General features: G+C 32.8%; 1 non-coding gene across 1 annotated transcript; it reads left to right on the top strand.

Moving 5' to 3' along the window:
* The first annotated feature begins 450 nt into the window (after window positions 1-450).
* Window positions 451-550, top strand: LOC120196978. The gene has a single exon (XR_005523232.1). It is a non-coding gene; the product is annotated as a U6 spliceosomal RNA (small nuclear RNA).
* Window positions 551-14,023: the final 13,473 nt, after the last annotated feature.

Here is a 14,023-nt window from a genome sequence, read left to right as displayed (position 1 = left end):
ATCATGGTTATTGAAGAAGAGTTGCCGACGAGAGTATTTTAAGTATTTACTTTGAAGTTAAAAATTAAAACGTATTTACGAAAAATTAAACTGTAAAATATTTTATAAAAAAATATAAGACAAATTCTGTTGATTAATAAAATAACTTATATTGATCCATCTATTGTATAGTTACTTAACAAAAAAAATACAAATAAAGCATTTTACATCAATCTATTTAAGTCTGATCTTTTAATCAATATTATCCTCACATTTTATGAAATCTAATTCAATATTGTTTTAATTGGATGTATCTGGGTTTTATAGATAATTTTATTCATGGGCCTGGCGTTTGAGACCCCAAATATTTTCTGTACCAGGCCATCAATACCTATTCAGCTAAAACTCCCATATCGCTCGCGTACATTGTTTCCTGGTAGTTTAAGTCTAGAAATAAACGAATCTTAGATTGTCCCTTCGAGAACATCCGATAAAATTGGAATGATACAGAGAAGATTAGCATGGCCCCTATAGGTTTGGTCTTGACATTTTAAAGACCCTAGGTAAATAAAATAAGAGATAAGGGCCATTAAAAAAATAATTTAAAATTCAAGAATAAATTTCGATAAACGCCAAATAAATTTTTTCCTTAAAAATTATACGAGTAGATTCTATTAAATTAACCAACATTATTTTACCAAATATATAAAGAGACATCACAATTTTTCACTCAATTTACTCCTATTATATCTTCAATCATCTCTTAGAATCGTTTCTCTCAATCGAAAATTGACGCATCTCACCTACAAAACAACATACACAAATTCTCATAAGAAACGGTTTATTATAGCATTTTGAGATGCAAAATCATTGATAATAACATCAACATAAATGTTTCCTATCATCTCCTTCTCAATAGCTAATGTTGCTAAACCATTCAACCTTTCTTGTGACATTGATGACCTCAAGTACGTTTTTATTAATTTAAGCTTTGAGAAACTTCTTTCGGCTGAAGCTACGGTCACAGGCACAGTTAATAAAATCCTATAAGCAATTGAAGCATTCGGACAACAATCTGCAGATTTGACAAACTTAAGAATTTCAGTGGCAGATAACAATTCTGTTGGCAAAGTTATTTGTAAGACTTTCAATTCAGAGAAAATATCATCTAAGTCAACATCTGATGAATTGACATGAGAAGAGGTAGAATGAAAATGAGCACAATATTCTTTCAACTCATTATCATCTAATGACTTTAACTTATTTGAATCATATAAAAATCCAAAAATACTTTCAAATGTCTTCAATTGCTCAAATCTATTCTTCAAAGAAGTAATTGACATATCTACCACAACCAAAAAATAATTGACCCTAAATGACTCTTCAGGTGATTCAACTTCGTTATCCTCATTATTCTCTCTAAAAAAGTTCTTCCTAATCACACGACGTTTTGTGGGAAAGATATGCTCCACATCCATTTCAAGTGCAAGACTTTTAACTACATTCATACTACTTGTAAAACCTTCATCTCTATATTTTTCAAAGTAGAACATCACACCTTCTAATTGTCTTATGGTAGTATCAATGCACATAGACTTAGATTGTAATTTCTTGCTTACCATATTAACAGCAAATAAAATTTCATACCAAATCACAACACCAAGCAAACTCAAAACTTGAGAGTGCTTTCACCAAACTTTCAGCTTCACTTTTTGACTTTGCATCATTTTCACAAGATTCATATGATTCACACAAAGGCAATCTTATTTGGGGACATTGAAATCTAATAGCTTTGACACTTTTAATTTGACTCTCCCATCGAGTATTTGATAAATCTTTCACAGTTAATCCAGGAACATTATCAAGTAAAATTTTTCATCTCTTTGTAGAACCCGAAAACAATGCATATATGCGTTGAACAACTCCAAAAAAAATAGCTTTAACACAAGAATGTGCCATATCAACAAGAGTGAGATTTAGACTATGACAAGCACAAGGCATGTATAATGCTTTTGGATTAATTTTAAAAAAATCTTTTTTGAACACCTTGGTGCCTTCCTTTCATATTAGAACCGTTATCATAACCTTGTTCCCTCACATCATCAACATTAAGATCAATATACTTCAAAACATTTTGTAGTTCATTAAAGAGTCCTAATCCAGATGTATCATCCACTTTTAGAAACTCCAAAAAGAACTCCTCAATTTTAACTTTGTTATTTAATATATTAACACATGGAACTATGAGGGTCATTTGTTCTTGATGGCTCACATCAGGCGTACAATCAAGAATTATGGAAAAGTATTTAGCCTCTTTAATGATCTTAATGATAGAATTTCTCACACTTTGAGACAAAAGGGAAATGAACTCATTTTGAATTTTATGTCCAAGATAATGATAATGAATTTCACGATCATGAATGCGTCTAACATGATCTTGCATAATCACATCAAACTGTGCAATCATTTCAATAAATCCCAGAAAATTACCATTGTTATCTTGATATAGTTTTTCATTGGATCCTCGAAATGCAAGATTATGTTTAGCAAGACATTTCACAACTGAAAATATTCTTTGTAACACTTGTCTCCGACGCTCTTTCTCTTTCATAATCTCTTCTTGCAAATTTTTATCGATTGTTTGATTTTTATCCAATCTTACTCTCAATTCATTCCAAGTATTCATATTAGTCATATGTTCAACACTATTTTCATGTTGTTTAAGCCTTTGGTTAATATGTTTCTAATCACTTAAGCCATCATTTGCTAACAAACTTACATTACTAATCGATTTAAACAACTTGCAACAAAAACAATATATTTTGTCAACATTTTTGAAATAAACTAACCATTTTCTATCACTAGTCTCACCATTGCTCAACTTTCTAGAATAACATGCATATGAGAAATGTCTATAATATTTATCAACAAGAAATTCAAGATCCATTTCTCTTATGGGCCCTTTTTCAACTAATATATCTCTCGCATTATTGTCAAGATACTCCTAATTTATAGGATCATATATATTCAAATGAGGAAGTGTTTCTTCACCAATGCCTAAATTTTCAGCATTTTCATCAATTGGCACGTCATTAAAGTCAATTGGATCATTCACATTTTCAGAATTTCCAGGATTTTCAGTATGTAAATTTTCAGTTGATTGATTCAAAGTTTCATGAGAATCAACCTTTTCAAACAAAAATTTATCAAGCGCACTTTTTTGTGACTTATTTAACTCCTCATCTCGCTTCCTTTTTTTCTTTTTTTACTTTCAGACAAATTTTTTTAGGCAACATCTTATCAAAGAGTAAAAAACAAACCAATTCTAATAAATAAGTATAAGAAAAGAACAATTGCACCTGAATTCTTCAATTAGAATTGTAATTCATTGGAGTAAGATAAAATCTCAAATTCCCAATTTGATAATTGACGCTGTTAACATAAATATTAATAGTTATAACATGAACATCAAAAAACAGCAAGCAAACAGAGCCTTAACAAATTGTATCAATCATCCTTTTAAAACATTTAAGTTATAACAAAATTTTACTACACATAAGACAAATCATAATTTAAAACCAGAAATATATGTCAAAACTTTACTACACACAAGAAAAAACATAATTTATTTCTTTTTCCTCTCCATTCAAGAGAAATTATAGAATACCAAAAATTTTTCTTTAATTTCTTGAAGCAACACACAAACCAGAGAATCAATACAAGTCTTTATCCATTCGTTTTTTATTTCGAATACAACAAGAATAAAAACAAAAATTTATAAAGCAAAATAGAGTCAAACAGAAAAGGGAAAGCGTTACTTGTGAGTCATCGGAGCTTCCCAATTCCCATCGAAGTCGGGTTCGTCGGAGCAAACACAAACCAAAGTTGTGGTCTCGGTTTAAGGGCGTTTTGGCCTTATTTATGCGATTTTCAGTTTTGATTTGGATTAAGGTAAATAGATCGGAGTGTTTAGGATGTTTTAGACTATGAGTTGCAGAGATAAATATGGAAAACCAAAAAGGTAGCATTTATAAATTATAATTCAGTTGTAAGGAAAAATGTTATGTACAGTGGTTTGGTCCCGATTTCCAGAGAAAACTGACAATAACCATTTCAAATTGAAATGGGATTTTGGCATGATTATTAAGCAAACAGGAACAAATATGTAAGCTTTATGGGATTCCATCAAAACATAGCTAACAGAAAAGAGATGGATGAAAAATCAAACCACAAATTGATTTATATATATATATACACTATAGACCGTTTTACATATCTTTTACTTTTCTAATAGTTAAATTATAATTATTTTTAAAAATGGGCCCCTGTCCCATCAAAACATAGCTGACAAACAAGAGATGGATGAAAAGTCAAACCATAAATTGATTTTTATATATATACACTATGAACCGTTTTACATATCTTCTATTTTCTAATAGTTAAATTATTATCATTTTTAAAAATAGGCCCCTATAAAATCTGAGGCGTACGCAATCGCCCTCCGCGCTTGGGCTCAGGGTCGGCCCTAGGCCCCTGCATAAGGTTTGACACGTACAAATCGAGAAATGATTTAAATTTTTTAAAAAAAATATTTCCCTGTCGATTCTTCAGCCTTCAGCGAAGACTAATGGGGTAAATTTATGCTTCGATGGCTTCCCTTCCTTTGATTTTCTTTTTCCTTCCTTCACCTTTTTTCTTCTGTTTTATTTTAGTTTATGGGCCCATTAATGTTCCATTGTAGCGTTTCAGGTTGCCAAGTATTGTTAGGAATTTGTTAAAAATAACCTACTTTGCTTCACTGCATATTCTTTCTTGGCATAATGCAAACAAATACCTCTAACGTTTGACCATATATGCAATTCTATCCAAATCATTTTTTTTTAGCATTTGATCTCCCCACGTTTTATTTTGGGTCAAAAAGCATCCTCGTTGGATGAAAATCGTTAGTCAACTGACGGTCAACGGCTCCAGCTGACTAAGCAAGCACAGGTGGACAACGATGATGATGTGGTCTGTCCACGTCACTAATATATACTGACGTGGAATTGACACGTCAGCAAATTTTTTTGTTTTAAAAAAATTCAATTAGAATTTTACACTAATAAGAGAGTAACACGTGTCACTCTCCTATTGGTGCGTATTGGCAAGAATAAATTAAAGGCTGCTACTTGCATGAAAGGGGATTCGAACCTGGGGCAAAAACATGATATTGGATTGCCCTTGCCACCAGGCCAAGCATGCTATTTAGTTATGTAATGAAACAAAAGCTTATTTAACCCATATTAAATCTTCAGTTTAATTAAAGCAAATGAAACACGTTTCAAATATCTCAGAGGATCTTCAAACTGATTTTCCCCCTAAACCCAAGTATCTCCAAATTTAAATCGATATAAAACCCTAATTTCATATCCCCTTTCAATTCCATCTCCATCAAATTCGAAAAGAACAAATTCTGAATCTTTTCCCCTTTCAATCTCTCCATTTCAAATGCAATAGAAGGTGAGTTTAGTTTTTAAAGAAAAACCTCGAATATTTGGGTTTGTTTAGGATTAATGGGTTTGGTTAAATGTTTTGGTTTATGCCTTTGTATCTAATCATTTGTTAAATATTTGGGTTTTCTAACTTGTGGGTTGTTAATAATCGTACAAATTGATGTGAAAATCTGTTATGGTTATTTTTTTCGAATTGGGTTTTGTTTGGGTTTTGCACGAAAGGGTATATATTTGGGTTTGTGCATTTATTATTTGAGTTTCCAATAATGAATCGAAGGTGAAAATCATAATTTTGATGCATATATCATCGGTGGGGATTGCACTTTGTAGGGTATATGAGTGGTGAGGACTGCATGTTTGGATTTTTTTATTGGGAAAGTGGTCCTCCATGTTAATGCATCCATTGTTTGTTTTTTATTGTGAAATGGAAGGCAAACCAACTATCTTTCTTGGGTTTGGTTTTTTCAGATGATGATGATTTCTGGGTTTTTGTTTGATTTAGTGTTGTTTCATAGTTTTATGATAGATCAGTTCTTTTATACAATTAGTTTTATATACTAGTGTTTTTTGGTATTTAAATATATAGATTCTCGTTCGAGCTTGTTTGCTTAATAGTTTTGGAAAATTGAAGACCCGATTTTGCATTTAGTAAAGCAGTTCGAAATATGTATTATGTTTGTCATTTTCCCCCTTTGTGTGTGTGTTGAGGAATGCTTCGACTTGAACAGACATTTCCCGATGAAGTTCTTGATCTGGATAGTTCAGTGCCAACTCTTGATTTAACTATCAATAAATTAGGTATGACCTTTCTCAACTTTAATTTTTAATAATTACACTTTTAAACGACTTAGTGAATCCTTAGTTTTCCCCTTTATCTTTTCATTCCATGCAGTTGAAATTCCTGTGGATATGCAGCGTTTCGTAAGAAATATGCAAGTTCTGTTTGCAATAATTATAGCTTCTTTTGACTCGTAAATGTTGAATAATGTTGTTCTGATGTAAAGACTTCCTTATTTTTTGCCACTGTTTGCACATTCATAAGTTTTTGGGACACTAAATGTGTTGTTATGTTTGGAAAATGCATTTGATTAAAATATTTTATCGAGCATTTGTATGTCCTTGTTAGCATATTGACTTTTTGTGATGGATGAAGTGATTTAACATGGGAAATAATCTTTTGTTTCATCACATAACAGATTAGCATGCTTGGCTTGATGGCAAGGGCAATCCAATATCACGCTTTTGCCCCATGTTCAAATCCCCTTTTACGCAAGTAGTAGCCGTTAATTTATTCTTGCCAATAGGAGAGTGACACATGTCACTCTTTTATTGGTGCAAAATTCTAATTGAAATTATTTTTTTAAACAAAAAATTTTTGCTGACGTGTCAATTCCACGTTAGCATATATTAGTGACGTGGACACGCCACATCATCATCGTTGCCCACATGTGCTTGCTTAGTCAACTGGAGCCATTGACTGTCAGTTGACCAACGATTTTCATCAAATGAGGATGCTTTTTGACCCAAAATGAAACGTGGGGAGGTCAAATGCTCAAAAAAAAATGATTTGGGTAGAATTGCATATATGGTCAAACGTTAGGGGTATTTGTTTGCGTTATGCCTTCTTTCTTTCCTTTTCTTTTTTTGAAACTAAACCGACATTACCTTTTCATGTTTTTAATTGAAACATCCTCCCCTTTTCAAGAATATAGATTAGAGTAATAAAAATCTGTATTTGATTGCATTTGTATCGTGGCTTTTATGATAATGATTATAAAAAGTGCAATTTATAATTCTTGTTTTCTAATACATAAAATTTCAATTTTAATAAGCTTGGAAAGGACATGACTTTATGCTGCTATAGAGGAAAAACTGAATTTGTTTATCACTCTTGTTTATAGTTGCTTAAATTTTTATGTCATTTGAGAAAAAAATAGAGCTAGAGTAATGTCCAGAATTAGCTGACTTTATCAGTAGGACTCTCTGGCGCAAGTTTGTATGTGGCATTCCCCCAATCTGGAAATGTTCACTTATTGCTCTACTTTGCTTTCCTTCATCTTTGTTGTCCTGTAACACTGATAACCAGTATTGAGAATTGCTTCTAGCACCTTGCTATAGATTGTTTTCCTTTTATCCGTATTTGGGTTGAGTTCTGTAATGATTCTTGTTGCCCCTTGATGAACAATTTTGTTTGAGAATCCATAATCGGTTTCTCATTGCAATTCCAGCTAGTTGTCATACCTTAATTTCTGTGAGCTACTTGGTTAGAAATGTTACACGAAAAAACTTCCAAATGAAGGTACCAGTTATATGGTGTATTTTTTATATTTTCTTAGTAAGCATGTGAGAATATATCGAAGTAAGATAATGGTTTTCATATTATATTTGAGGTTATGAGATCGCCATTATGGTTCTGTTGGGTTTTGTCGTTTGGATTTAAGATAACATCCTTCGGATTTTTACTTGGAAGTGACTTGTGTTCAAGAATTAAATCCAAAGTGTTTGATGTTTCAAATTATCAGAGTGTTTAAATTCTTGTGGTGATTGAATGGCTTTGTTTGGTTTGTGGTGATTCAAATTAGTCAGGATTTCATTGGAGTTGAATGGTTTGTGTTGCTTGCTTATACTGTTTTCAAATCACGTAGGTATCTACCGTTATTTTCTGGAAAACTCTTTCTAAACGGTTAATAATAAACATTTCTTTTGTTCTTTCATTTTCTTGCCATATAATGGATTCTTTTATATTTGTCTTCTAGAGACTAGAGGTGTGCATTATTTAATCTGGTTGGCATTCTTGCTGCTTTCTTTAATTCTGGCTTATATGTTGCGATTAAGCCTTCTTGAAACTGTGCAGGAGAGTTACATTGTCTGCAAATGCAATCACATGTGCATCTGCAACATAGCATGTCCAAATAGGGTATTACAAAAGGGAGTACGAATGAAGTTAAAAGTTTTCAAAACAAAGAATAAGGTAGTAGTTTCAAATTCTGGTTGTATTTTAGAGTTTTATCCTTTGACGTTGCTTCATGTCTTACCAGGTTTTACTTCCTGATTTATGAGGATCTGTTTTCGCCCTATGCTCGCTTCTTCTTCCTTCTTTTTAATGTTTTACATTTTATGTTCAATGTTGAGTAGGATATATGATTAGTTCCAGGTATGATACAGACGGTTGCAATTATACATATAACATTGATTCTCATGGTAATGATATGAGCCGGTTGATTAAGGGACAAGTCCAATATGTTATTAATGCAACCAAATATGGGAATGTTTCTCGGTTCATCAATCATAGGTGAGGATACACTTGCTATGAATCAAGTACTGAAGATGCTTTCTCATACGATCTTGATTCTGACCTTTCCAATTTGTTGCCTGCCTATAATACTTGTGAATTTGAGGATTCTGATATTTTAAATATATATTAACCATTTTCTCATACCCTTTAAGCATATATGACCTTTAGGAGGAACTAGTTGTCTCAATGCTGTAGTTCAAGTTCAAGTTTCCTACTTTTAAATTACTGAATTTTTAGTGATTCACTCTTGAAAACTTCTTCGTCTTCTTTTTAATTCTCTCCAGTTGCTCGCCGAATCTTGTGAATCATCACGTTCTTGTGGAGGGCACGAATTGTCACAGTGCTCACATTGGTCTCTAATGCCAGTCAAGATGTAAGTGCGTCTTGTTCTGAATCACGTCTGTGAACTCCATGATGATTGGCGGTTCAAAATGCTTTGCGAAAAAGTGGTTACGACGATTGAGTTAAAATCGGGTGAGCTTATCCAAATAAAATAAGAGTTTAATTTTGCACAGGTGAAAGTTTTGAATAGGTATCACTTGACATTTTTCTTATACCAAGGTTATTAGGCAATCGATCAATGCTGGTCTCTATTTACTATTCAAAAAAGAAAAAAATTATATAGGAATTTCATTGTTTTCTGAATGTATTGAATCCTACCACTTTCACTTTCTGATTTTGCAGATAACTCTTGGTGAAGAGCTGACTACTGATTATTGAAATGAACAGCTTCCTGGAGAAGGATATCGATGTCAATTTGGAGCTTCTGCATGTCGAGGTCACCTATGAGCACTATGGGGTCTCAATGGCATCCAAGCTTTTGCTTTTCTAGTTTCCAAATGAGGGATACTAACTCTTGGTGAAGAGCTGACTACTGATTATTATATATTTAATAATGAATAATATTATTTATATATTTAAATAATATTTTAATAAAATATTTAAAATATACTAATTAATATTTTTAAAATATAATATAACACTATTACTTTAATAAATAATTTATAATATTTATAATATTTTTATTTCACTAAAATATACAAAAATTAATATTTTTATTAATAAAATTATAAAAAATACTATTTAATAATAAATAAATTATTTTTAATAATAAAAAAGTTTTATGATAAATAATATTATTTATTGTATTTAATATTTGTAATAAATAATTTTTAAAAAACTCTTCAACTAGTGGAAAAAAAAAGTTTAAATAACATCTTCCAAACATCATAAAACGTTTCCAGATGTTTTTCAGAAAAATGTAATTCATTTTACGGAAAATATTTTTCGAAAAACGTTTTCTAGAAATGTAATTTATTTTCCAGAATTCAAATTCTAATAATTCATTTTCCAGTAATTCAAATTTCAGTAATTCATTTTACGAAAAACCAATTACAGTCAAAGAAACAGACCCTAAAACTTCTAAGAAGAAAAAAAAACTCGTTTTCACTAATGAGGTGGGTTTGTGGATTCAAAATCACTTGAATGCTCTTACATGCTTTAATTTTCCTGCATGGTTTCTATTATCACATATTGCTTCCAGAACATCAAATAAACCAAAACATTCCTACCGGAAATTGACCCTGCTTGGTAAATTGTTGCACTCATCTGTTGTTTCAGTGAAAGCGCTTTTGAAACCGAAAGGGTATTTTTCTTCCTTTTAGCAGCTTTAGATAATCATTTTAACTGATGGGATATCATATCCGAAAGAAATTCATTTTCACTCTCCCATTAAAAGACTAAACAAATTGTTAGATTCATGATAAATTGGGCAACTTCGAGGGCTACATTATTGCGAAAATACGATAGGAGAGAATATGATAAATTAGGTCTAATATAGGGGCAAAAATTACCCTTTTTCCTTGATTTAAACCACCCCAAAGGTGGTGGAGACCATGTAGAATTATGATTACTAACTAAAGGGCGATGCCGTAGTAAAGAATTTATAGTCGATTGGGAGAGGACAACTTCTTGATGTATGCGACAACTCTGCTTAAAATACTCTCGCTAGCAACAAAATCTTTATCAAAAACTAAATTGTTTCCCCTAGTCCTAATGTTCCAAATCACTAACCTGAAGAGAAGGTCACAGTCTTCAACTACGAAAGAAAAGTAGCTTGTATTACTAAGATTGCATTCTATCCATGGCACAAAGTCCAGTTGAAAAAACTCTTCAAGTCGAACTGGTCTGATTATGGCAGCCCAGGTTACTCTCACAGTGAAACAGTCCAAAAAGATGTGAGATGTAGATTCTAGTACAACTTCACATATTGCACAAGTAGCATCCGAAGAAATATGTCTCCGATCCCTCTTTTCATTGGACAATAAACACCCTTTACACATGATCCACAACAATGTCTTGACCCTATGGAGTCCCTTATACTTTGTGATCAAATCCCAAATCTTAGTATTCAAATTTGTACCTTAATTAGAATTCACAACAGCTCACTGTTTGTAAGCACTCTTGGTTGTAGATCTTCTGTTACTCTCCCATTTCCAATCAGGCTTGTTATTACCACCCGTCGTGAAGGGAGGACGAATAGGCTCAAGACAGGCAAAACCGAAGTTGGGAGAACCTCACTTAAAATTTCCCACTTCCAATCCCCACACAATCAACCATAGAAGCAATCGTCGCTATTTGAGGAATATCATGTCCCTGGAAAGAGAAAACGTCTCGCAGAGGTCCTAAATCTCCCAACCAGCAATCATTCTAGAAATCAACCTTTGACCCGTCACCCAAATTCCACACAATACCATTTTAACGATTTTCCAAATTAAACCAATCCAATTCCAAAGTCTAAAACATCTTGTCCTTGTAACGAAGAGCGGAACCATCACTTAATTTGTATTTTGATCTCAAGACTTTAGCCCACATTTGATTTCTATCTGATATTAACCGGAAAGTTGTTTTCATAATCAAAGCTTCATTTTGATGATGGAGATTCCTCAAACCAAGGTCACCTTGGTTAGTAGTTTGACAAACTTCCTCCCACAGAACCAGATGGCTCTTTTATTCTCGAAACTACCTCAAATAAAACCCCTTATTAATCATTTTATCTCCTCACAAATACCTTTAGGTAAGCAAACTGTTTGCATTGCATAAGAGGGAATGGCTGCCAACATCGGTTTGGCCATTGTTATTATCCCATCCAAAGATAAAAATTTTGCTTTCAACCTCGAAAGTTTATCTCTCACTTTCTATTTTAAATATTGATATGTTCCATGCGTAACACGTTTATGGTGTAGCGAGACTCTTAAATATTTCCCAAGGTCATCCACAAGCGAATATTGAAAATCACTGCTGATATCAATCCAAGTAGGAATGAGAACATTTAAAAAAAATAAATGTTAGTCTTAGGTAGACTAACCTGATGACCAGAGCCATCACAAAAATCATTCACCCTTTGGATCACATCAAGCTAATTAAGAGAAGCTTCAGCAAAGAGTACGAGGTCATATGTAAAGAAAAGATGGGATAAAGTCGGACTGCCCCTTAAATTCTGATTGTTTTCCAACTATCCTCATCCACGACACAGTTGATAGATTGTGCAAGACGTTTAATGCACAACACAAAAAGGTATGGTGAGATAAGATCACCTTGTCGAATACCATGAGAAGGTTTAAAGGGCTCATTTAAAGCATCATTCCAAAGAATATGCGTTGAAGCCAAAGAAACATAATTCATAATCTGATTACGAAGATCAATTGAACAACCCACATCCGATAAAGTATCATCAATAAAAGATCATTCAAGACGATCATAAGCCTTTTCAAGATCGATCATGATGGCCATCCAACCCACTTTACTGGCCTTGCGCTTCATTGAGTGGATAACTTCTTGAAGTATAACAATATTATCGATAATATGACGACCCGACACAAAACTAGTTTGACCCTCGAATATCCAACTCGGGAGGAAATGTTTCAATCGATTAACAATAACCTTGGAAACTAATTTATAGAGTACTGTGCAAAAGTTGATAGGTCTGAATTGAGAGAACCAATTTGAATTTTCCATTTTTGGTAGAAGCACTAACATAGTCTGGCTTACCTCCTTTTGGTATTTCACCACATATGAAACAATCCCGAACAAAATTGCAAACATTCTTCCCCACCACGTTCCAAATTTGTTGATAAAAAATGCATAAAGGCCGTCAACCCTCGAAGCCTTTGATGGATGCATTTCAAAAAGAGCCTTCTCGATCTTTTTATTATTTAAAGGCAATGAAAGAATTGTTGACGAAATATTTGAGTCATGAGTAAATTTACCACGAACATGGTAAGTATATCATACCTCACCAATATTGGAAAAATATCAGAAAAAAGTTTGGCAACAAGATTACGAAGAACAGGTGGATTCGAGCACCAACTCTCGCCCTACATTCGAAGCAAAACAAAATTGTTTGCATACCTCTTACTTTTTGCACAAGAATGAAAATACTTAGTGTTCTATGTAAGCATACATCGAGCATAAACGTAGTGAAAAAGATTGTTTATAAATACTTCCAGCCATTGCCTATACTATATATCAAAATTTAGGATGTGGTTGCACCACCATGAACCACCATCGACCACCGTGAACCACCATCGACCACTCCAAATTTGGCACAAAATTAGAACCGCCAAGGGTCTTCTAAGTACTCAAAACCTCACTTTGATGGAGTAAGTTTTCAAATCCTCTCGAATAAAATGCTTTGGAATGAATGATTGTGGTTCTTAAGAACCTTGGTTAGATGAGTATTTAAAGGTGTGGCTTCCCGTCAAAACCACCCAAAACTACCCATAATAACTCACTTTATGCACGTCCGCGCATAACTCCAAATGGAGTGGGAACCAACCTTAAGTCCTACAACAGTTTTAATTAAATATTTACATTCTCCCACTTGGTTCAAAATTCCCATGAGTACTTAAAGTCAAAATATGATGCATGAATCAAGGTGATATTTCCTCTTATAGTTAAGTAATATCTTTTAGTATCACAATGTACCATGTCTCAACATTTAGCCAAATTTCTTAATGAATAAATCAAATTCACTCGTATACATACATGTTTATTTCTTTCATTTGGGTATTATTGGAGGAAGTATCTTAGGTCCTTATGCGATATGTATAAGGCTCTTATTGGATGTACAAGTGGGTGTATGGTTCTGGGGAACCTATACGTTCTGGTGAACAGAAGAGGGTAGTGTTCATATTTTTTAAAACATGTTTAATGAACTGATTTTTACTGAAGTATTTTATCTGAATGTTTTAGACAC

The sequence above is a fragment of the Hibiscus syriacus genome, unplaced genomic scaffold (assembly GCF_006381635.1).
Source record: "Hibiscus syriacus cultivar Baekdansim isolate YM2019G1 unplaced genomic scaffold, ASM638163v2 tig00117034_pilon, whole genome shotgun sequence".
Classification (NCBI taxonomy): domain Eukaryota; kingdom Viridiplantae; phylum Streptophyta; class Magnoliopsida; order Malvales; family Malvaceae; genus Hibiscus; species Hibiscus syriacus.
This window is presented reverse-complemented; position numbering and strand designations above follow the sequence as displayed.